Source organism: Cyprinus carpio, chromosome A2 (genome assembly GCF_018340385.1).
Source record: "Cyprinus carpio isolate SPL01 chromosome A2, ASM1834038v1, whole genome shotgun sequence".
In the NCBI taxonomy this organism is placed as follows: domain Eukaryota; kingdom Metazoa; phylum Chordata; class Actinopteri; order Cypriniformes; family Cyprinidae; genus Cyprinus; species Cyprinus carpio.
In genome coordinates this window covers 17,946,541-17,972,415 of record NC_056573.1, presented here as the reverse complement: position 1 = coordinate 17,972,415, position 25,875 = coordinate 17,946,541, and the positions used below count along the sequence as shown (strand labels likewise).

The 25,875-nt window shown below is 32.0% G+C and overlaps 2 long non-coding RNA genes across 3 annotated transcripts; both read right to left on the bottom strand.

Moving 5' to 3' along the window:
* Window positions 1-16,864: 16,864 nt before the first annotated feature.
* LOC109105842 lies at window positions 16,865-21,082 on the bottom strand. The gene is made up of 5 exons (XR_006162606.1): window positions 20,800-21,082; window positions 20,543-20,660; window positions 19,752-20,201; window positions 19,440-19,530; window positions 16,865-16,919 (listed from the first exon to the last, which is right to left on the bottom strand). It is a non-coding gene; the product is annotated as an uncharacterized LOC109105842 (long non-coding RNA).
* A 1,717-nt stretch (window positions 21,083-22,799) lies between these two features.
* LOC122148764 lies at window positions 22,800-25,179 on the bottom strand. Of its 2 annotated transcripts, XR_006162604.1 has the most exons (5): window positions 24,917-25,179; window positions 24,524-24,790; window positions 23,646-23,924; window positions 23,436-23,510; window positions 23,010-23,289 (listed from the first exon to the last, which is right to left on the bottom strand). It is a non-coding gene; the product is annotated as an uncharacterized LOC122148764 (long non-coding RNA). The 2 variants fall into 2 exon arrangements; XR_006162603.1 differs by lacking the exons at window positions 24,524-24,790; window positions 24,917-25,179 and adding an exon at window positions 24,298-24,453 and having other exon boundaries at window positions 22,800-23,289.
* Window positions 25,180-25,875: the final 696 nt, after the last annotated feature.

Genomic DNA, 25,875 nt, shown 5'->3' with positions numbered 1-25,875 from the left:
CCTATTAATTATGTAAAGTTTCATCTTAGATATTGAATAATGAAACCAAGATGAAACCAAGGCTTTTCACAATGTCATGTCAGTGGTACTTTTGGAGCGCAGTAAGGAATAATTAACTTACTTGTTTCAATATTCAGATGTGTGCCCGTACCAAATATAAGCTTATTGAATCCACCCGCAGTCACACACTACAAAACCAAACACCAAAAACTAGGGATACTCAAAATCCTTTAGATTACTCTGTAAAACTCAAAACTACTGTTTCCAGATGAAGGGAACTTTGTACTCAAATTTTAAATCCCCTCTGATAGTAAAATAGATGTTTGACCAACAAAAACAGAATCAGAGGATAGATCATATTATATTTTGGATTTAGGTGTAATGTGTAAAAAAAGACAGCAGTATTTTATGTAGTGCATTTTTGACAATATGATCCAACTTTCCCATTGGGTCTAAAGTCAAAATTAATTCTCTACTTATGCTGTAGTATTCTTTAAACATTCATTATATTTCTTTCTTTTAATAATCTGTTTTTTTTTATTTCATATTCAGCTCATTGCTATACCATCCCTAAATGTTGCTTCAAATGAATGACCATTATAAAGGACAGATATCAGTTACAATGAATTCATCATGAACTTACTTGTTTCAACTATCAATTTAGTGCCTTTCCCAAAGATAATCTTGTAGTTTCCACTTCCAGAAGTCACACAATGAAAGACCACCAAACAAAAACTATTTGGTGTGAAAGGCTCAATCAACCTTTCACAAATCAATAATTAGCAATGATCAGTTTTCACTTCACATTTTTACAATCTTACAAAGCTTTCCAGTATTGAAGTGAGGCACGGTTTTGTTGGCATATTTTAGATATGTGTTAGTTTCTCTTGAGAATTAAGTTGTCAAAATTACTAATGAAGTTTTATAAATTTTTTTAGTGTACTTTTGCTCTGTAAATTTTAGTATAGTTTCTCTTGAGAATTAAGTTGTCAAAAGTTTTTTTTTTTTTTTTGTGATCATAAATAACATAATAAATAACAATTATTATAAATAAATATATATGGCTGAGAATACCACTAGCATTAATAAACTTACTTGTTTCAATTATCAGGTTTGTACCTGCCCCAAAGATGATCTTATATCCAGCTCCAGTCACACAATATAAGACCACACACCTAAAACCTTCCAACACATGTACCATTGTTCTGTTTTTAAGAATCTGCTTTAAAGGAATTTAAAGTTTAATTAAAAAATAAATTAAAGTTTTTTTTTACCTGCTTATATATCTTACTTGTTCTATTTTGTCTGTGTGTGTGGGGGGGGGGGCTTTTTGTTGTTTTTGTTGTTGTTTTTATGTAAAATTAACAACAGTAGCAATAAAAAAATATATAAATGTGTATACTCACTTCCATTGACATATAATTTGGTGCCAGAGCCAAAAATCAGCTTCCCAAACCTGCTAACATCATTCACACAGTACGAAACATCATAACTTTAACTGGTTACTGCTTATGAGTTATAAGATTATGAGGTTAGATGTTAATGTTTGTCTTTACATTAATTTTCTTACAATTCCTCTCGTTCCATTGACACAATTCTTTTTAACATTCCTTAAGTTTCTAATTACATATTTTAATACAACCTTAATCTATTTCTATGTGCACTATACTGTTATCCTAGGAAAGAAAAACCAAGGCTTTTCTTAAAACACCAAACATGTCAAACAACTTCTGGTGTATAGTGAGTAATAATTATCTTACTTGTTTCAATATTCAGATGTGTGCCCGTACCAAATATAAGCTTATTGAATCCACCTCCAATCACACACTACAAAACCAAACACCAAAAACTAGGGATACCCAAGATGCTTCAGATCACTATGTCAAACTCAGCTGTTGAACTGTATGTGTACTACTGTTTCCAGATAAAGGGAACTTTGGCAGAAATTTTAAACTGACTCTGATAATAAAATAGATGATTGACCAAAAAAGAGAGAATCAGAATATAAATCTTATTATAATACTGGAATTAGTTCTAATATGTAAAAAATATTTTACATAATGCACTTCTGCCGATAAGAGCCAACATTTCCTTTGGGTCTAAAATCAAAATGAATTCTCTTTTTGCGCTGTAGCACTCTTTAAACATTCATTATACAGTATCTGACCTAAAGATTACATACTTACAAGCATATATCAATTTCAAATACAATGAATTCATGACACATAATACTAATAATCATGAACTTACTTGTTTCAACTATCAATTTTGTGCCTTTCCCAAAGATAATTTTGTTCCCTCCACCTCCATAAGTCACACAATGTAAGATCACCAAACAAAAACTATTTGCTATGAGTGACTACAAATAAAAAACTACCTGACCTTAATTCTTCGCAATGAATCTGATTAATATGAACAATTTTAATTGAAAAGGTATATTAAATATGCATTTTAAATGGTAAATTGAGCTGTTAATGGATTACCATTAGTGAACAGCACACTAGTAAATACCTTTTTACTAACATAAATAAAAAACTTACTTGTTTCAACTATCAACTTTGTGCCTTTCCCAAAGAAAAGCTTGCCAACTCCACTTCCAGAAGACACACAACATAAGACCACTAAGCAAAAACTACCTGAAAGGCTTTCTTAGGCAGTCAATGATTAGTTTGAGAGCTTTGATAAAGGGTATTAAATATGCAAGTCAAAGCATAGTAGCAATGACACTTGGTATAAAAGTCCATTACTAAAGAACCATTTTGTCTTTAGGATGTAAATGTGTGATTAATTATGCATTGGTTTATCTTGTGGAATACACATGATTAACTTATTATTAAATGTATATCTTATTACATATTGGTTTTATGTAAAAAAATAAAAAATAAAAAAAAAAGTTTATTATATCTTTACTAGCCTCTAAAACACTTACTTGTTTGAACAATCAGTGTAGTACCAGAGCCAAAATAGATTTGGCCGACACCAGATGAAGTCACACAATGCAGTGTACCAAACCAATAACTTTATGCTACTGTACAAACCCGTCAGTTGTTTAATGGTAAGTTACATTATTATGTTTACCAAACCAATAACTTTATGCTTCTGTAAAAACCTGTCAGTTGTTTAATGGTATGTTTATTTATATATATATATATATATATATATATATATATATATATATAGTGGAATACTTCACTAATTATTTTATTTTTTATAAATCTAACGGAATACTTCATGTACTTTTACAATAAAATACTGTCAAATTTATAGTATTTTACAGCTGTCTTTCCCAGAATTTCTTGTGTGACACTTTTGATGGTTTTTCACAAAAAACTGTAAAGATTACATCCTTACAAGCATCCTATTTCTTCTTATTATATCCTGTCAATTTAACGTCTTCCTTTGCGTGATTTGTTTTTTCATATCAAGTTCATTGCCGTACCATCCATTAATGGTGTAAAATGTTTGCTTCAAATTGCTGACAATTATAAAGGAACAATATTAAATACAATGAATTCACACACAATACCACACAAACTTACTTGTTTCAACTATCAATTTTGTGCCTTTCCCAAAAATAATCTTGAAGCCGCCACCTCCAGAAGTCACACAATGTAAGACCACCACACAAAAACTATTTGGTCTGAGTGGCTCAATAAACATTTCATAAATGAATAATAAGCAATGATCAGTTTTCACTTCACATGAAAGCATTTTTATAATGTTATTAAGCTATCCAGTGCTGTCCAAGCACATGCACTATTCTGGCATACTTCATATATGAGTTAATTTCTCTTAAGAACTAAATTGTCAAATATACTTAATAAACAAAATTTATATTATGATCTGGATACCTGATATGTAGGAAAATCTATACTAATGATTTTGACTTGAAATTTAAAGGATATGTCTAAAATATCTAAATTCTTTGTTGGAATCTGCAAGTTTATTCTTATGCCCATTTTCTCTTAATGATGTTATAAGATTGGGAAACATATTGTTTACCTGCATTCACAGTGAGCTTTGTGCCTTTCCCAAATATTACTTTCTGTAATCCTGTCTGAGTCACACACAGTTATATAGCTACACAATAACATGCTGGAAATGATGCATGTTGTAATTATAGATTTACAGTTGTTATTACTTTTATTTTTTAAGAAACATTCTATCTGGAACAAAGGAACAAGATTATTTAGTGACAAAAAAAGAATTCTGAACGCATTAAATAGAACCGATAATCAAACTTACTTGTTTCAACTATCAATTTTGTGCCTTTACCGAAGATAAGTTTGAGTCCACTTCCAGAAGTCACACAATATAAGACCACTAAGCAAAAACTACCTGACCTGAAACTTAACTCTCCTCAATGAATCTGATTAAAATGACAACTTGGAATTGATAAGGTATATAAAATATGCATTTTAAAACACACTTATGAACTGCCATTAGTGAATAGCACAATAGTAAATAACACTTTTGCTTTTTTTTTGCATACTGACATGCGTTCCTGATGTCTGTATAAAAATGTTGTTTTATACCTCTTTATTAATCTCAAAAAGCACTTACTTGTTTCAATTATCAACTTTGTGCCTGTCCCAAAGAAAAGCTTGAAATTTCCACTTCCAGAAGTCACACAACATAAGACCACAAAGCAAAAACTACTTGAAAGACTTTCTCAAGCAGTCAAAGATTTGTGTGTAATTGTAATTTTTTTTTGAATTTGTAAATGTTTTGTTTGTTGACTTTTGGTTGATAAAGTATTTTATATATATAAATTTCCTAGCATATGAAATGTATGGTTAAATATGTATTAATTTCTATTAAGGACTACATATGATTAACTTATTGTTAACTATAATTGTTATCTTAATATTTGTTGCTGATTCGTACACACACACATTTATATATATATATATATATATTTATAAAACATGTATATATACACACACACACACACACACACACACACACACACACACACACACACAACACACACACATTATATGATAAATTAATTATTAAATTAGTGATAATGTAAAGCTATATGGATAATAACATTATTGTGGACTGAAATGTAAGGGACCTCCCAATACAAATGATCGCTGGCAGTGTTATTTCAATGAACAATATTATTTCAATGTTTTTTTTTTTTATTATCATTACAATGAACAGTAGTATTTTTTAAGTAACATTAACCTAGATTTATAAATGCGTGTAAAATTGTCCACGCTTAGTTCACGATGCCTAATGCATTAACTAATGTTAACAAATTGATCTTTTTTTAAATAGTTACCATATATGCTCTCTTGAGAACATAAGTGCAAAATTAAATACATTTTACCTGCATTTACAGTGAGTTTTGTGCCTTTCCCAAATATTATATTCTGCAATCCAGTACCAGACACACACAGTTAAATTGCCACTCAAAAATATGCTGGCTGCTTTTAGAGTTTACCTATAAAATACTCAAAAGTTTATACTAGTTAATAATTACCTTTCCCAAAACCAAGGTATTTCTTAATTTACCAAAACTGGGACACTGTTAACAACACCAGGAATTTGCTGTACTCCGTTTGAAGATTATTATAATTAACTTACTTGTTTCAACGAGCAGCTGTGTGCCTGTGCCAAATATAAGCTTACTGATTCCACCCGTATTCACACATTACAAAACCAAACAACAAAAACTAGTGAGCCAGCCAAAGTGCCCTCCATTGCTCTGTTAAACTCTACAAGTATAACTATAAAGTCCAACTTAGTCTTGTGTAACGGCTACAGTTTAATATTTAAATGCATTTCAGCTGATAAGACCAAGTACATTTTACAGCATTTTAACCTGATATAGATTTTCCAGAGATGCTCAATCAAGCATTTTATTTATTCAGATGTTATACTATCTATTCCCTTAGAACTATTTAAATGTTGATAATTAAATGCAAATCCTGACTTCTGCCATTTTGTTTTAAAAGAAAATCAGGAAGGTCAGTCATTATGCATAATGATCACGCATACGCATAATGAATTTAAAATGTTCAGTAAAGTTTAACTTGATTTATACTAATTAAAAAAAAATACATTTGCATGTGATCAGGCAGAAAAGTGACCTTGTGTAAATCTTTTTAAATGGCAAAAGGCATGTTTGGGATTGATGAAAGAAAAACACTTTAACACAATGCTTCAGTTTTAATGACTATGTTCAAACGATCTATACCAGATAAAGTGTTCACAGTGATGTGAATAGTGCCAAACATAATGAACTTACTTGAATCAACTGTTAATTTTGTGCCTCTCCCAAAAGTAAGTTTCTGTGCACCTCCAGTATACACACAATCTCACACCACATATCAAAATCTCTTGTCACATGCAACACAAACCTATAGGTTTTGTTGAAAAACACAGTTACTTTACAGTGTGTTTTGTCAAAACTCTAAAGACACAATTCTATTTAAACCTCAATTATAAACTGACATCAATATTACTTAATTACTTTTTTGCATACATTGTCAATGTTGTGTCAAATGAATTGCTCCTTTTATGCTTACATACTAAAACCTTCCAAAAAAAAAAAAAAATTACTCTATTTCACCATTTAATCTTCAGCAATTTCAAAACTGGCAAAACACTTACTATTTTCAACTGTCAGTATGGTTCCAGAGCCAAAAATTATTTTCAAGCCTCCAGCTTGTTTCACACACAATATTTTGTCTCTACAGAAACCTCCTCAATGCTACTACATGAACTATAAAAGAAAGCTGTAACACTTTATAATAAGGTTCAATTTGCTAACATGAATTCATTCAATAGCTAACATAAAATAGCAGTGAAAAATACTTTTTCAGCATTTATTAATCTAGGTTTATGCTAACTTCTACTAATATATTTTAACTAATTTAACCTCAAGTGTTACCAAGCAAGCTTCACATTTTACAGTAGTATTCATCCTGTAGACAGGGTATACTACCAAGTTATAGTGTCAGATTCTATCTCTAATTTGTCAGCGATATTAAATTAGACATTTGAAACTGAGCTAACCACTGCAATATTAAATTAGAAGTCATGGATAGAATGAATTATAGATTTCTTGAAAAGCCATATTTGAATCACGGCATTTCACTTTTTTTTTTCTTTTTTTTATACAAAAATAAAATGAAAAATTTAGCACACTTTGAATGGTAATGATAATCCAATATAAACAAACTTACTTTTTTCAACTATTAACTTTGTGCCTGTCCCAAAAAATATCTTGTAGCCTCCAACTCCAGAAGTCACACAATAGCAGATCACTGAACATAAACTGTCCTGCAAGGCTAAAATTAACTCACCTGCCATAACCTATTAATGGCAAAGTGAAAACTAATTATTTATAATTAAAAGCATTTTAATAAATATACTGAACTTTAAAAAATAAATAAAATTAACAGCAGCGCTGTTAACTATGTAGCACTGGGACTATGAGTATGTCTAAATCATTGCAATTTCACATTATTATCATGATCTGGATCACGAATGGTTGTGATGTTTTCCAATTTTCTATAGAGACTTACTTGTTTCAACTATCAGTTTGGTTCCAGAGCCAAAATAGATTTGATAGAGTCCAGATGAAGTCACACAATGCAGTTTACCATCACAATAACTTTCTACTTTTAAATCAATGATTTATGTAGCATGAAGAAGTGAATCCAAACCAGTGACTAAGATTTAAAAAATGTACCCATGTTACTAATAACAGTGTGAGGTTATAGGGATATGAACAATGATAGACCAAAATTATAAGACATTCCCATTAAAACAACACTGGATTCATTGCAACACTATTTTATGGATCAACTTCATTTAGCACAAAAATGCACTGAAGTGTTTAGCATCTTTCCACTGCATTATCGATCTGATTATTAGAACAGATTACATTCGATTTTAAAGTGTTCAATGTCTAGGTAAAGACACTGGTCATTTACAAACAAACAATAGCTCTGTAAGCAAATATGATAAATATGAAAAAGAATGTAAGTATGTGCAGTTTTAATGTACTGTTGAAATTAATAAACTTACTTGTGTCAATTATCAACTTTGTGCCTGACCCAAAGATGATCTTATATCCTCCTCCAGTAGTCACACAACATGACACCACACAACCAAAACCTTCCAACAGCCACCAATCTGCTATTTGATTAAGCTGCTTTCATATATTGAAAAGTATAGATTCAGTTATTGCTTGAGTTTTATGACCTGTCATTCTTTTCCACAAAGATTCTGTCCATTTTACAGGTCAATGTGGGAAAGTTGGTAACAGTAGGAAAAAAAAAGGTAAACTGTGTTTGATTCTGCATACTCACTTGTACTAACATGTAATTTCGTGCCAGAACCAAAGATCACTTTTCCATATCCATCAGTCACACAATGTAAAGTATCATAACTATAACTGATTACAGCTCTCTGGCTGAGTACTGTATTTCACTGTAACAGTCAACAGTATAAACACTTTATAGATATTTTTAAATACATTTTTACGTTACTAAATTTACTGTTTTTTCACATGTTTTACCTAAATTTAACCTCCAAATAAAGTTCCCTCTATGTGCAATATGTATTATAAGTATATATTAGTAATAACCCAATTGGAAACAAGATTATTATTTTTTGCATGTTAGTTTGAGAATAAGAGATCTGATCTAAATCTAATGTGCAAATAGAAATTATTTACCTGTATTCACATTGAGCCTTGTCCCTGTTCCAAATATTAATTTCTGTGTTCCAGAATAAGTCACACACAGTTATATAGCTACACAAAAACATGCTGATTGTTTGAGGGAAACCAAACAGAGAATGGTCTATAAACATACAGTATATAACATAAGTGTGGAATAATCAAGATAATAAAACAAATGTCTTCACATGTGTCACTTTCTCCTGAGGACTACATCAACCTTATTTAATTTTCCTCTGAAGTAAACAGGGCCAAGAATAATAAACTTACTGCCATTGACTGTTAGTTTAGTGCCTCTACCAAAAATAATCTTCAGTCCACTTGCAGTCACAAAAAAATGAGAACGCACAACAATAACCCTTCACAAGCACTTTGTTCTTTTATGTCTTACTAATATCCACCTGCATTTTAATTAAAACAGCCCAATTCTTAATATAGGAAATACTAAATAAAATATTGAAAAGTTAACATCACTGATCCTTATGAACTTACTGCTTTGGATCGTCAGTTTTGTGCCTGTTCCAAAGAACAGCTTTCCTGCGACTCCAGCATTCACACAATGTCAGACTACAAATCAAAAACCCTATGACCTTGGACATTATAATCTATAGGGAAGTCTATGTTTTGGTAAGCATGGAATTTGTAAATAAGTAAAATTGTAATAAATTTCACTTTTATATATATATATTTTGCTTAACAATGAGCATACTGACATACTCAGAAACATGTGCAGTGAAACATAATATGCAAAATAATAACAGTAATATGTTATGCATTAATGCAAATCTAAACAAAGCACTTACTGGTTTCAATTGTAAGTTTAGTTCCAGATCCAAAATAGACTTTCAAGTCTCCACTAGTCACACACCAATTTTGTCTTTAGCAATAACTCCTTGCTCTCTCAAAAATAACCCCTCATCAATACTGTGTGAAATACACCCAACAGTACATAAATGTTCTAATTCTATCTATTTATCTAACTCTATCTACTTATATCTATCTAATCTATTTCTCTTTTATTAGGAACATCATGATAAATCCATGGAAATCAAACTGGTAAATAATTTTGAATTTACAAATGGATAAATCTAATGAGTTGGTATGTAACAAAAGGCCAGAAAGAATTTTTTTTTTTTTTCACTTGTTTTCAACTTATCCCTCTAGAAGATAATTATTTTATTGCAATGCATGTGCTGCATAAATAATTAGAATACTCATACTAACCTTCTCTTAGCACACGACTAAACTAAATTAAACAATACACCAAGTGTTTACTAAAAGTGTAACTTTCAGAAAGAAATACTTGCCTGGTTCAACAATGAGTTTTGTTCCGCCGCCAAATATAATCTTATAATTTCCTGTATACACACAGTGCCACAACCTATACCAAATACCCCATGCACATCTCTCTTTGCAGAGAACTGCCATTCACATTTAGAAGTGTTTTATTATAAAAATGTAAAGAGAGAATAAGCATTCCTTTTACATGTGCATTTTCTGCATCTGCATATGTATGGTTCGTATATGGGCATTTGTTATAGTACATGCATATTAAAAACAGTTAAACCATTTAGCAATGGTCAAGATTTTATAATTCACCTGTTCAGATGATCTAACTTCTGCATTACTAAAGCTGAATAATGAATGGAATTGTGGATTTTGACAGATTATGCTGTAGATTTATTTTTTCCTTTTTCACAAACAAAACGGGTTTGTTTGTTCTAGGCACACAATGTGAAGACTAAAACATTCACACATTTTTTATGATTTTAAGCAATCAGTTATTTTATCCAAGTTTTTTTTTTTTTTTTTTTTTACATTGCAATATTGTCTAAAGGTGTTATGAGACTGTGTATGTTTGTTTTTGAGGTATTTAGATCTATTCATACCTGAATTTATTGTGAGTTTTGTTCCTTTTCCAAAAATAATCTTCCATGTGGCTCCACTACTAGACACACAGTGCTCTGTGTGCTAACAAATACATGGCCACTTTCATGGCATAAACAAAGCAAAAATGCACAAATATAAATACTGACAATAACTACTGATAAAGAATTGCCATTTTATGCAATTTACCTTCTTTCCTCTCATTTCTTTAATTGCTAACTTTGATTCTTGTCTAACACAACTTAAAATGTAAATTCACTTTACATTCTATCTTTAAAATATTATTTGACGCGGTTGTATAACTTGACTTTTCACAATTAACAAAATAATGGTGTGTCCATGTTTACAAAATTACTTTTCAACCTGGGTGTTGATAGACTATGATTTAAATGAAGCCAATGTGCCTTAATGTTCTTTGTATTTATTAATGTGTAATGCAAATGGAAACACCATCTAAATATATTAGCTTGTGTTGTTTTCTATATACTCAATTAACTGAACTTGTAAAATTGTGCCTGACCCAAAGAACAGCTTTTTATATCCACCTCCAGTATTCACACCATATTAATTACGCTTTACAAGCAGATTAGTTCTCAGTCACTAAACTTATGCAACTTTAGAGAGCAAAATAAGTGGTTAAAGTAAATACATTGAATGTATATGATGCAATCTTCACTCAATTATTATCACTACAATTATTTGGAGACCTTTTATAATCAAACGATGAACTACGAACTATGAACGAATAACTGAGTTTCTATCCATTCACATCAAAGATGCATTACTGTACTATAAAACAAATGAGATTTACATGCCAAAGATCTAATGAGATAAAAACTACTATGGTTTGAGCTTGATTGTACAGCATCATTAGATTCAGTGACACAACATTCACAAGTTAATTACTCAAATACAAATACCTGATTCAGCAATGAGCCTTGTTCCACTTCCAAAAAACAACTTGTCAGTATTTGCATCCACACAGCACTACAACCTGCATCAAATACTCAATGCACTACTTTTCATAGCAGAAAATGTAGAAAGATTTAGAATTTTTTAAAACTGGTGTAAATAGTCATTGTATTTTTTTACATTAAAGTGTTGTGTAATACAGTGTTGATGTTCTTTTAACTATCACACTCTCAGTCCAGTAACCAAAACAATGACCATCCAATCTGACCAAATGGGGAAAAAATACACCTACATTTTTCCAGAACGAGCTTAGTGCAACTTCCCAAATGTTACCGTAAACAGTTCCATGTCCATTTACAAACCTCATTATTATTTCCTAAATGGATATTTTTTATAGGTATATTCAGTGCTCAAATGATTCAAAGATATTGCAAGTGTACACACACGATAACGACCTTGGTAAAAACTTTTTCATTTCTGAACTATATGAATCATTTTTACAAATTCATATAGTTCAGCACATTTGGTCTTAGTTTAGTTTTCTTAGTTTTTCTTTTGTTTCTATAACATACATCATTTTTTACTTACTTGATTCAATGAAGAGTTTGGTCCCTTGACCAAGTATCAGCTTATTTCCACCACCAACATTCACACAGTTGACTACCCCACTACAATAACCATTTCTACTGTACGATAAATGTTAGAAGCTAAACCAATCCAGAAATGCATCCACCTTTATTTTTTAGGATTTAAAATGAAGAATATGACTATGCATATTTGTCATGTAGTACATTGTTAAGGAATTTAACAATTGGAAATATTAATATATATATTATACAGTTTGGTTTCCTTTGTCAAGCATGATACATTTTTTACTTACATTTTACTTACTGGTTTGAATTAGCAGCTTTCCAAAAAAAAGATTTTGTCTGCACTATTAACCACACAAAGGGATGCTCCATATCAAATACCACCAAACACTGAAACTGATATTTGTTCAATCAACAGAACAATTTTTATTTTTAATCCTTTTTATAATCACAATAATAATATAATCCTTTTTATAATTATTTTTTAAAGCATAGATTTAGAATCTTAAATGTAAGATTTTAAAATATAAAGTGTCTTTAATAATCAGGCATATAAAATAATTCAAATTTCATAAGGTGCATATGTTATTTGGTGCATATGTTTCATGAACAGAGAGCAACTCAAAATTTCTCTAGGACTTTCTTTCAGCAACCCTTTAACTTTCAAAATTTGCCCAGTTCCTAAAGCAATACTGCCACAGAACCAGAAGTTACAGAACCTTCTTAAGATTTAATGTTAAAACTGTTTAAAAATGTTTTTTTTTTTTGTTTTGTTTTGTTTTTTCCAAAAAGTGCAAACTTACTTGAATGGATGAAAAGTTTGGTTCCTTTACCAAAGATTATCTTTCCAAGGCTGCCAGTATACACACATGACTATACATCCATACATAAACATATGCATCAGAGACAATCTCTAAAACTACATGCTATCTATCAGAGGAGATTTCATTAGGCATATTTACTTTAAAATATTCTGTTAGATTTGTTTGTTCAAGAAAATTTGCCATGTTTTATGTAACATTTAGCTTGTTTTAATTCTACCTCTGAAAAAAGCCCAGCGGTGCCATCAGGAATGTTGTACTTGTAGGATAAATGTACTAAACATAATACCAAACATTACATGTTTAATTATACAATATGTTTAAGTATGTTTTGAAGAACTGTGACAAAAATAAGTAGATTTAAAATGCACACAATATATATGTTGTATTATACTAAACTACTTAAAAGTCATTTCTAAGATAAACATTTTTGTGATTTTAAGATGAGAGAGAGAAGAAACTTACTTGATTCCACAATTAGTTTCATGCCATTTGCAAAAATAAGCTTTTCATTCCCTCTAGTCACACAAAGTTATACACCATAACAGAAACTCCCTGTAACTGCCTCAAACCCATCATACAGTAATTTTGAAAACATAGAAATGTTTTTAATTCAAGTTTAATAATTAAATAGATCATTTTATTTTCTTATTAAGTAGCATATTACATTTAGTTGAATTTTCCCATAGATTGAAATTGGATTTAGCTGAAAAAAAGCAACTGAATACTTAACTCTTTCAGCTACTGTATGCAGCTACTGTATGCAGTTGGATCTTTTAATGTCAGTGGACCTGCAATCAGTTTTATGTGTAATCTTCTGAATTCAGTGACTTATCAAATTATTTTCTTCCGACAAATAAATACAACTTACTTGATTCCACAATGAGTCTGGTACCATGGCCAAATACGACCTGGTTCACCCCTATTGCATTCTCACAGCGCTCCACTGCTTATCAAAAGCATTATGAGCACCAATTTATCCAATTTTAAGAACTGATACTGTATTAGTTCTTATTTTACATTTTCAAAAATATTTTCTAGTCAATTCCCAATGCTTGTTGTCATTTAAAATATTTTACTAATTAAAAAATAAATAATGAAACATTTATTATGTGCTATGTTAGTCATTTTGTTAGTCAAAAATTGCATTTGCAACTAATATACTAAGGCAAACAGAAAGATGTTTGTATTTTTCCATACTTTCAAAATAAAAATAAATTGTTTGTAAATGAGCAGATGAGTGAATCAATATTCATGCCTGTATTATAAACGGAGTAGTATATAAATGTCACTTTCTAGCTTTACAGAAAACTTAAATGCAATAAAGAATTATAAATCTCACCTGATTCCACAATAAGTTTTGTACCGGAGCCAAAGATTATCTTATTGATTCCCTGGTCATTCACACAACACTAAACACCATGTAAAATATCCTTCAGTACATTTCTATGTGCAAACTCAAAACTAAGCATTTAATTTATATGCTTTGAATTATCACAAGTGATGAAAAGAAAATCATCATCACTCATTTCACTACATAAAAAAAATATATATATATATATATATATATATATATATATATATATATATATATATATATATATATAATATATATATATATACATATTTAAAACATAGTTTCAAGCCATTGTTTTATGCTATAAAGCAACAATAAAAGCTATTTAAAATAATACTCACTGGTCTGCACAATTAACTTTGTTCCAGATCCTATTAAGAACTTAGAGCCAGAACCAGACGTCCACAGTGTTGCATTCTCAGACATAAAACCTTTTCACACAAGATACAGATACAAATAGTTTAAAATCATTTACCAAATATTCAAGATCAATGATCATATCTTAAAATGCTCAATATACTTCTATTTTTGTATATTTTTAATATTTTTCCCTTAAATTTTAGAATTACCAAATGCAGAAAAAATATGAACTTTTTTGAACATTTCAGAACAGAAGGATTTTTACACTTTATCTCTAATTTGAGTTGAAACACATAATAATGAAGTCAAGAGTCTTAAGTAGCCATAGAATCAATGACAGCTTTAATTAAACGTACAAGCAGCGTTGAAAGGGCACTCGCACCCGGGCTCACCGCCCCCGGGTGAGTTCAGGAAAACAGCTAACGGCGGGCAATATGCATTTAAAGTGATTAATATAGGAGGAATATGTCAAAGTCATTTATATGTGCCAAACTTCCTACTGCCAGCTGGTGGCGCTATGACTGTAACTGAATGTTGGCATGTAGATATCTTCAGACCAGGACTTTTATCAAAACTGTGAAATTTGATGCAGATTGAACATGGTATGTTTGAGTTAGTGTAAAACATGAAATGTGCTGATGCCAACAGGTAGCACTATAAATTATAACTGAATATTGGCATGTAACTGTTTTCAGGCCAGGACTCTTACCAAACATGTGAAGTTAGGGGCATATCGGACATTGCATGTTTAAGTTTGTGTAAAACAAGTAACTTCCTGTTGCCAGTAGGTGGCGGTATGATTATAACTGAATACTGGCCTTAAGATGTGTTAAGGCCAGGACTCTTATCAAACATGTGAAGTTCAGGGCAGATCAGGCATTGCATTTTTAAGTTAGTGTGAAACAAGTCATTTCCTGTTGCCAGCAGGTGGCGCTATAATTATAACTGAATATTGACCTTTAGATATGTTCAGGCCAGGACTCTTATAGAACATGTGCAGTTTGTGGCAGATTGGGCATTGTATGCATTAGTTACAACAACTTCCTGTTTCATGGCATTAATAGCATGCTTTAGCACCTAGTAAGTTTTACTATCATGTTTGAGCATATTTCTAGCATATTTAGCACACAACGGCATATTTTACTGTATTGCTAATAGTGCATCACTGTGTTAAACATGAAACTTCCTGTTGCCAGTAGGTGGCGCTATAACTATAACGGAATATGAGCATGTAGATATCTTCAAGCCAGGACTCTAATCAAACATGTGAAGTTTTAGGCAGGTTGGACATTGTATGCATGAGTTACAACAACTTTGTGTTTGATGGCGTTAATAGCATGCTTTAGCACTTAGCAAGTTTGAGTATGTTTCTAACATGTTTAGCATACAATGGCATATATGTAAGAGGCTGACAGTAAGCTGAACATATACTTGTTTAATTAGTGACACTTCTCCTGCATTTTAAAATCTTAAGATGTAAAGCCCTGAATGTTTTTACTATGCCCTTTAATAATCATCACTGAGTTTTCATGCGCATTAAATGATTTCTATTAGTACCGCAAATTTGCTCTCTGCACATCCAACATCTACTTGCATTGTCATTCACTCCCAACAAGACCCACCCACTGAGGCCTGTACTTCTGATTGACATGTAAACTGGCCAAACAGCGATACTTATTATCGGCATGTGATTTGGGTGTATAGCGTTTGGATGTTATAGAGGTTTTTTTATTTTTGAAATTAGGTTATTTGTTACTGAGCACTGTCAATGTGAAGCTATAAACAGCCTATAGATATTTAATCATATAATTATATGCTGTGGTGTCTTCCTAGGACATGCAAATTTGTGTCAGGGCAACAATTCAATGAACAAAAAATAAACAGTAAGTGATTTCAATTATAGAGATAATAATAAAAATGGTTCCAAACAAAACCATGTTAAGCGTCTCTGCGGCTTTTACTCATTGAATGAATTTGCGTTTTTGAACAAATCAGGTGATTCAATGATTCACTGATCCATTCATAAAAACTATTTCTTACTTCTTTCCTGAATAAATCAGTCGTTTTGAAAGAATCAATCGAATAAATGACTCATTGACTCACATATTAAGACACTGGTTTGCCGTTTTTTTAAGACACTTACTCAATATGTGTGTGTGTGTGTGTGTGTGTGTGTGTGTGTGTGTGTGTGTGTGTGTGTGTGTGTGTGTGTGTGTGTGTGTAAATCTTAGTAAACCTTAGTGTCCCTACTCCCAATTTATATCAGATTTTGGAAAATGTTTGCACTTCCTCTGTAAGAAACAGTGTATTAAATATATCAGTGGGTTTACCTGCACATGTCAGTCTTTGCTGAATAATCAATCCAAACCAGAGAATTAAAATGACACCTGCTCAGCAGAACATTTTATTTTAGGTGAAGACAATCATTCAAATGAGAAATAAATGGTAACTCACCTCTTCATATAGACATCAGTGTTCTACTGGCCTAGATTTAATGTAACACATGGTCTTATTTCTTCTTCATTTCTGTGAATCTAGACACAGTGTCTGAAATAATAGGCTAATATTTACATAGCTATGCTTTACTTTTTTTTTGTTTTGTCAACGCAAAGTAAAACTAAATGTCATAGTAAAAATAAATATTGTATTTTAAGCTCTAATTTAACTTTTGTGCTCGAACAAACCACTTAATATTGAGTGCCTCTTTGTATTCGATGGAGCAAAAACAAACCAGGAAGCTACCTTAGAAATGTGCTACTTGCAGAGAGCTAAGATAAAGTTTATTCTGTCTTCTGTCTTCTAACAGCGGGGTAAAACCAGACTGAAAACGGGACATGAGCCAGACCGACTCGAGCCATGTTTCCATTGAGCCAACAGCTTTTGCAAGTCTTGCCCTAAACGAGGAGGCTGCAGACCTGGAGCAGGCAGATCTACGGCCCAGGCAGTTTTACGCCTCTGTTGTTCCTCATGCGTCCAGTAGGGAGAGGAGGATATACGATGAAATTATGAAAGTCCGCGTGAACCGGAAGTTGCTGCCAAATTTATTTCAGTGTAGTTATGTATTTCCAGCTGAAACGGAATATTGAATAGAGGGCAGGGTTTTATTTTTGCACTCCTCCTCTCTGTCTCTCACCTCATAGCAACCTAACGGTCAGAGGGGTGTGTTTAAAGATATTCTGCCCAAGCCATCAAACTGACGTCATCAGAGAAGGAATGCCATTCCAGAGCAGAAGAAAAAATTTTCTGATTTTGATTAAAGATTACCAAAACCATTTTTTTTTTTCAGCAGATTAACTTGCAAGAATTAATTGTTCACATCAAGACTAGCAATGTAAGCTAGTAAAGTAAATAATTTATTTCATGTGGACTTTAAACCGACGCTCGAAACTTCGTTAATAACTGTCCCGTCCATAGACATTGACTAATTGAGAGTTTTTTTGTTGTTTTTGTGTGTGCATGTGTGTGAATTTAAATATAAACATTACATTAAGATATCAGAAGATCTGCACTACAGATTAAAATATCTGTAGATATTCACTATATTCACTACATACATCCTACAGGAGAAAACTGAACTAGTTTTTTTTTTTATATATATATATATTAACAGTACACATTTAATTAGTGAATAAAAAATTAATAATACACATATTTGGATCAAATGGACAATGTAATGATACATGATCTGATGTAGCCTAATTACATTCACTTTAGGTTTTCATGTATACAGGAGATGGAGTGATGTATTGTGTTGTTGTGAATTTATATAGAAAGTTACATTCAGATATTAACCATATTTAGCCCATCAGACATACAGTGTAATCATAATATGGACCATCAATGAAATATTTGTTTAATATTTATTAATGCTTTAGTTTTCACTACTGGTTGCCATACAGCAACAGAACAGTGTCCTGCAAAGCATTTTATGAAGACAAACAGTACATCCCTTTCTAAAATTCCAAAGGCCATTTAGCCATCTGAGAAGAAAAAGACAACTTTTATGTGTAAAACAATATTATTTATTAACACCATTTATTAAAAACATGAACTAGGGTGACTTCCATTGATGACTCTCTTTTAATTGTTGTTCAGTCCTCACTGATAACAGAAAAAAAATAATAAAAAGTTGGATAGTTGTAGAAAGAAATGGTTGTTTGTCCTCCAGGCTGGACTACTGTAACTCCCTGTATCTTGGTGTGGCTAAGTCCTCTCTATCTCAGCTTCAGTTGGTACAAAATGCTGCTGCCAGGCTTCTTACTTGGAGCTAGAAAGAGGGAACACATCTCGCCTGTTCTGGCTTCTCTTCATTGGCTGCCAGTTGAATACCGTGTTAAATTTAAGGTTTTATTGTATGTGTATAAGGGGCTAAATGGCCAGGCTTCACAATACATCTCTGTTCTTATTGTCCACCGGAAACGTTCTAGGCCCCCACGGGCACGTTTGAAGTTAAAAGGATATTGTGCTTTCTCTGTTGCAGCTCCACTACTGTGGAACTATCTGCCGGTACACATTAGGCTTTCATCAGATGCTGAGTGTTTTAAATCTTTACTGAAAACATACCTTTTCTTTCTGGCTTTTGGATCAATGTAATTTTATTCATCAGGGTGTTCTCTTGCTAGTTTATCTGTTTTATTATATTGTGTTTTCTTTTAGTGTGTATTTGATCATTTACATTTTTAGATTGTACAGCACTTTGATCAGCAGCTGCTTTTTTAAATGTGCTTAAGAAATAAAAATGCCTTGCCTTATTTGTGAATAATGGCAGGATGTCATGTTTGACGTTTTCCTTTATAGTATCCTTACAGTACCTTTTGTAAATGTCAGGTCCTTGCAGAAATTTCTCCTCAGACTCCAGGATGGACAGTTTTTTCACAAAAGCCAGGGCACAGATAATGGACTCTACCAGAGAAAGAATTGCGATTGATCACACACCCCAAGTAGCCAAGTATCATTTCAAATGTTTAGCTTTTTACAACAAAACGCAAAGTGTCTCTTCCATAATAACCACAAAAAAAACATTATTTTTAGAGCAATGGTCTAACATTATGGATAAACTATTTGACATTAAAAACAATGTGAATCTGACATCATGCAGAGCACAGCTAACACATGACACCTACCTCTGGAAAAAGTACATCCATGATGAATTTGATCTCGTCACTGTGGCTGTGCTGTCCAGAATTGAAGTCAGGTGAGAGTGGATTGCATCCATCTGCTCCTGATCTTCAGTGTATACCGGCACAGGTGATGGCTTGGCAGAATGCTTGGAAAAAGTGTAAAGCCACTTTGAAGTTTTTTGGCCACTGCCTTGCCTTTCAAAAGAAAGCAAAAACATTTTAATTTACCGACCCCCCCCCCCCCCACCCAATACGACAACTCTTAACTGATAATAAACAGGCAGAATCATCATTAAAAAAATTATTTAATTTAAATTGTTTAAATGTAGGTTATCAGGAATCTCTTAGCTGTGGACCTAAAGATGTCTCTGTGTTTGTCATCTCCAAAACCAGGCTTTGATTATTCTAAAGGAAGACTAGAAGGAGGATCTCTCTTAAGAGTGGCTTCTGTACCTATAAGAATGCATAAGCAATTGTTATGGCCAGGGAGTGTAAAAAAGTGTTATGACAATCCATTTCACATTTGCATTATCTTTGCCTTATGAAATTGGGGTAAAATCACCCTCCATAAACCAGCATGAAAGAACAATCCCTGCAAACCACAAAGTTAAATAATTACTATATTCTTATGAGCTACACCGTGTAAAACGCCTTACACATAACAGATAATGATCTGGGCCGGTGGCTTGTGTTCATGCATCCTTCATGAAAGCAAAGACTATAGAATACCCTTAATGGGACTTTGATGAAAGCATTATCCTAAAAAAAACATAAATAACACCAATAAAGAATACCTTTTATTTTACTTCTGACTTAGATGTAGATGTCAAATAGTATGATTTACACATTCTGGAGAGTAGGCTAGAGGATTCTGGCGATAACATGCATGTTGGCAGGGTATATGTCTTTGCCCTGTGAGAGTAAAAGGAAAAATTAAGCAGACTACCACTTACCATTCAAATATGACATGAAGAAACTCTCTAAAAAGTCTCAAATAAACTACAGCTGATATAAAATAACGTGAAAAAAAGATTTATACATGTGCTCAAACCTCTTCATAGACGAGTTTCATGCAGGCATTTCCAATCTGCAAAAGAAACAATCAAAATAGATAGCACACACACAAAAGTCTAAGCTCTTTAAACAAAAAAACAAAAAAAAATAGAATAACGCTACATGCAAATGTTACTACTTTCATCTACCTGACCGTCAATAAGTACATTTATAAACCTATCTATTAACATATTAAAATTAATTGACGTGGGCTCTTAACTAATCATTTAACTATAAATGTTGCAACGTTGCACGACTGCTGAACAATAATAACTTATTCAACAAACCTCTTATTTCATGTCGCTTCTTGACTTTGTCTGTTCTGAATAGCTCATACTGTACAGCCTCCCCCTACTGGACGCATGAGGAACAACAGGGGCGTAAAACTGTCTGGGCCCTAGATCTGCCTGCTCCAGGTCTGCAGCCTCCCCCTACTCAGTCTTGCATGTTCACACCTGTTTTTATACAATCTATGGTTCACACATAGGAGTATTGAATGTTGACAAAAATTCTTGGAATATGCGAAATCACATTGGATGCGTAGGCTTATTCGGCCACTAGAGGTCACTCAAGTCTGCCTGTCAAAACAAATGGCAAAATCCCACTAAAGGCCACAAGAGGGCAGTACACTTTATTTCATAGTCTTAGATGAGTAGCAAGCTCAGCTCACCATTTTACCGAGAGTGAGAACTCACTCAATATTTATTATATATTTTAATATTTATTAAATAATTAATATCTAATAAATGAAGTGATTTATAAATACAACTGAAAAAAATGTGCTCTCAATAGATTAGTAACTTATGTTTCATAAATGCCATCATCAAAACAATGGTTTGACAAACTATTTTGTAGAATATTTATTTTCAAATCATTCTATGTAAAAATTAAATAATTAATTGACAAAAAATAAATAAATAAATATGCCCCCAAAACTGTAGCTGTAAGACTTTACAGCTGTTTTTCTCTTTCTATAGCCTAACAGAAGGGGGGAAAAACACAGCAACACAACATACTAATTCTTGGAACCCAAAGCGAGCAGTAGATCTTTATCTGAAACTGTGGTTAGACTCTGCCTCCAGTGCGAATATGCTGTTGAAACTGTGGTTTAGACATACTCACATGAAACTTCTCTTTTATCAAGACATTTTATTATTTAATATATTTTTGAAAAATCATTTTACATGCAAAGATCAGAGCCTCAGTAGTTAAGTCAAATAGTTATCAGTTACACAATTAGAGAATATAAAAGTCTTAAACAATGCATTACTGTATTATAAAAAAAATTAAAATTAACTTGCACTTGTCTGCAAATAAAGCTGAAAATACACACACCATAGCTAAGCAATACGCACATTATACAACTGAATTCAGAAATGTTTCTAAAAGTTTGCAATAAAAGTTTTATGGATATTCTTTATATTTGAAATACATTGCTAACAATTTGTATTTTTCATTCCATGTAATATTGTTAATCAGAATATACACTACCAGTCAAAAGTTTGGGATCAGTAAGACTTGAATTTTTTTTAAAGAAGTCTCTTATGCTTATCAAGGCTGCATTTATTTGATCAAAAATACAGAAAGAAAAAAAAACGGTAATCTTTCAAAATGTTATTACAATGTAAAATAATGGTTTCTATTTTAATATCTCTTAAAATAGAATTTATTTCTGTGATGCAAAGCTGAATTTCCATCAGCCATTACTCCATTATAAAGTGTCACATGATCCGCTTTATTATATTATGATTTACTATTAAAATTATCAATGTTGGCAACAGTTGTGCTGTCAAATATTTTTTTAGAAACGGCTATACTTTTTTCAGGATTCTGTGATGAATAAAAAGTTAAAAAGAACAGCATTTATTCAAAATAAAAAAATTCTAACAATATAAATATTTGCTATCACTTCTTAACAATTTAACACATCCTTGCTGAATAAAAGCTTTAATTTCTTTCAAAAAAAGAAATAATAAAAATGTACAGACTCCAAACTTTTGAACTGTAGTGTATATCGTTAGAAAAGATTTATTTTTTAAATAAATGCTCTTCTTTTTAACTTTTTATTCATCAAGGAATCCTGAAAAAAATATTAAGTAGCACAACAGTTTCCAGCATTGATAATAAATCGGCATATTAGAATGATTTCTGAAGGATCATGTGACACTGAAGACTGGAGTAATGATGCTGAAAATTCAGTTTTGCATCACAGAAATAAATTATATTTTAATGTATATTAAAATAGAAAAATTGTATTTTACATCATAATAATATTTCACAATATTAAATGTTTCCTATATTTTTGATCAAATAAATGCAGCCTTGATGAGCAAAGTTACAATTTTTGATTATTCCAATGATTTGGCTGAACTGAACTTTTAAAATATGAATGCCTTCACAGTCATCAATGCATTAACTGCGACACATTTAGCAAGCAGAATTCTCAGACCTGTCACAAGAAGATTCATGGAGTTCATTTTTGGATCACCTGAAAAACAAATATATATATATATAAACAAATCAATAATCCTTTGATATTAAATGAATTTAAATCTTGTAAATCATAGCATAATGTAGATAAATTCACAAATGCAAGATATACATATAGAATATCTTGTGTATTTTATTACTAACCAGTGTTTATGAACTCTAAGGCATCAGCACTAAGACTAGTTGGACAAGTCTGTTCAGTCACTCTTTCGGGGTTTTCTGCAGAATAAATATTAAGAAAAACAAAACAAATAATTCTTTATATATACTTTATATGTACAATACTTAAAAAAAGAAAGAAATGTCGTTAAAAAAATGTAAAAAGAAACAATAATTATCCATTTAAGTACAAACCTGTCGTGTCAGCAGTGTCAAGAGTTTTGTCTGCTGTTTGTCCATCCATTTCGCATGTTTGCACTTTATCATCTTCACTGAATCCAGCATAATAATAGGTTTTGGTCGATTTAAACAAGGGTGCTTCTCTGGTTGTAAGGCTCACAGGGTCTTTACCTTTCACAGTCAAAGTCATAGTCTTTTCTTCAGGAAAGAACCCGGCGGCCAGACAAATATCCCGTCCATCGCCCTTCAAAGGGGACAAGATGGACAGAAATGGAGGAGTTGCCGGTACATCTTCTGAACAAAGAAAAAGAAGCCGTTTTCATCAGAATTTCAATCCTTTGGTAAGAACGTACTTTCTACACAGTGGCAGTTGCAAAACTATGCTCATGATGTCAGTGAAAAAGTCTTGCAATCATCTATTCATGCACAAAACATCTATTCTCTTAAGAACAACACGTCTTAAGAACAAATGCAATTACTCTACTAGAAATGTTTGCTTTTGAGCAACATCCCAAGTCTACAAACATGCTGTGATCAGAAGCAGAACGCAACACAGCAGCACAAACAACTAACCAACTGTTTCAAGCTATTTTGAGGGGTTTTTCACTATTTTCTACAGCACATGTGTTGGTGTAAACGCTTGTACCAGTTAAAAAAAAGTACTTACTTGGTACGACCTTGAGGGTTATCGGCTTTCCGAATGTTAAGGTGTCAGTAGCTGAAAATGCACCGCTACTCTAACCCTTACAAAAACGCTCCTGACCCTACATCAGCATTAGGACTGACAAACTGACCTAACTGAGCCCTGGCAACTACAACTAACTGACCAAAGTTCATGTTTTCACAAAATCAGGTGTATGCATTGTAATAACATTGAAAGTGGATTTACTTACTTGGTTTGACCGTGAGACGGATAGGATTCCCAAAAGTTAATGGGGTCTCCACTTCATTCAGCCTTCTGACAATATCCTTTGGTAGTGGAAAGTATCTTAACGTCTTAAGAAATACACTATAGACTCATCTGGACTTTTGATGTGAAATATCCAGTTGAAGAAATCCAATTTGTTATTCTTTCCAAGGCAATTTCATCTGTTAGTCCATCCTCAAGATATACCCATGTCTGCACCATTCACATACAAACAGGTGGCTGGAACAAAAGCCTTCAAGACAAAAACAACAAAACTGAGAGAATAGTTCTGTGATAGTTCAGTCTTTCAGTCAGATATTGGTTTAAATTTATCAATAAAGTTTATACACAGAAATAACAGTGATATGAGATTTTGTACAGCGCCTAATGAAGAATGTATCACTGTGGTAGTCCCAACACGATGAAAAACGTCAGTACAAAATCCCATGCCCTTTGTTGAGGGGCTGTCTTATATGGAAGAGAGAGAAATGCTGTCATCTGAACAATCTTCTCAACAGACATATTTGAATAAAACTGCTGTTAATGTTAAAAATCCATATCCATGAGATAAAACCCCAAGCTGCAGTAGAAGTCTTCACATCTAAGATGACAGAACAGCCTCAGAAGAATTATTCACTGCAGTGGCAGCAAATCAAACTCTGTGAGGTTTTTGTATGAGGCAGAACCAGAAATGAATCACTGTGGTACTCCAGTCCACAATGACACAACTCGAAACAAAAACCATCCTCCTCTGTGTGATAGAATCACTTCAGAATAACTAAGCACATATATATATATGGAAAAATTGGCACCTAAAAGACCACCTCAAAGAAAACCCTTTAGAAACAGAACATTTGTGAAAATTATTGGTCTTACCTTACCTAAAAGACCACCTCAAAGAAAACCCTTTAGAAACATAAGAATAAAGCAAGTGAGGACTATACTACTGAACACATACTTGACATATTACTTTATGGAGCTGTTTGTATTTACATAATCACTTTTTATAATTGAATATAATTACTAGGTAATATTAATTATTAACATAATAGTAACAGGCACTATAAACTGTTGTTTTAAGTATTTATTTTTTTAGTTTATTTTTTGACTGATATATCAGTATATAAATACACATGCATGTTACACAAGATGCAATTCAAGTTTTTGAATTTAATACTTTCACCATTATACATGAACAAAAAAATGGAAGGATTTACCTGTATTATTAAGAGAATAAAGTTGGTGATCCAAAATGTAGGAGAAAATAATAAAATGCAATATATATATAAGGGGTTTATATTTAAATGCAATATATATATAAAATACAGTATATATATA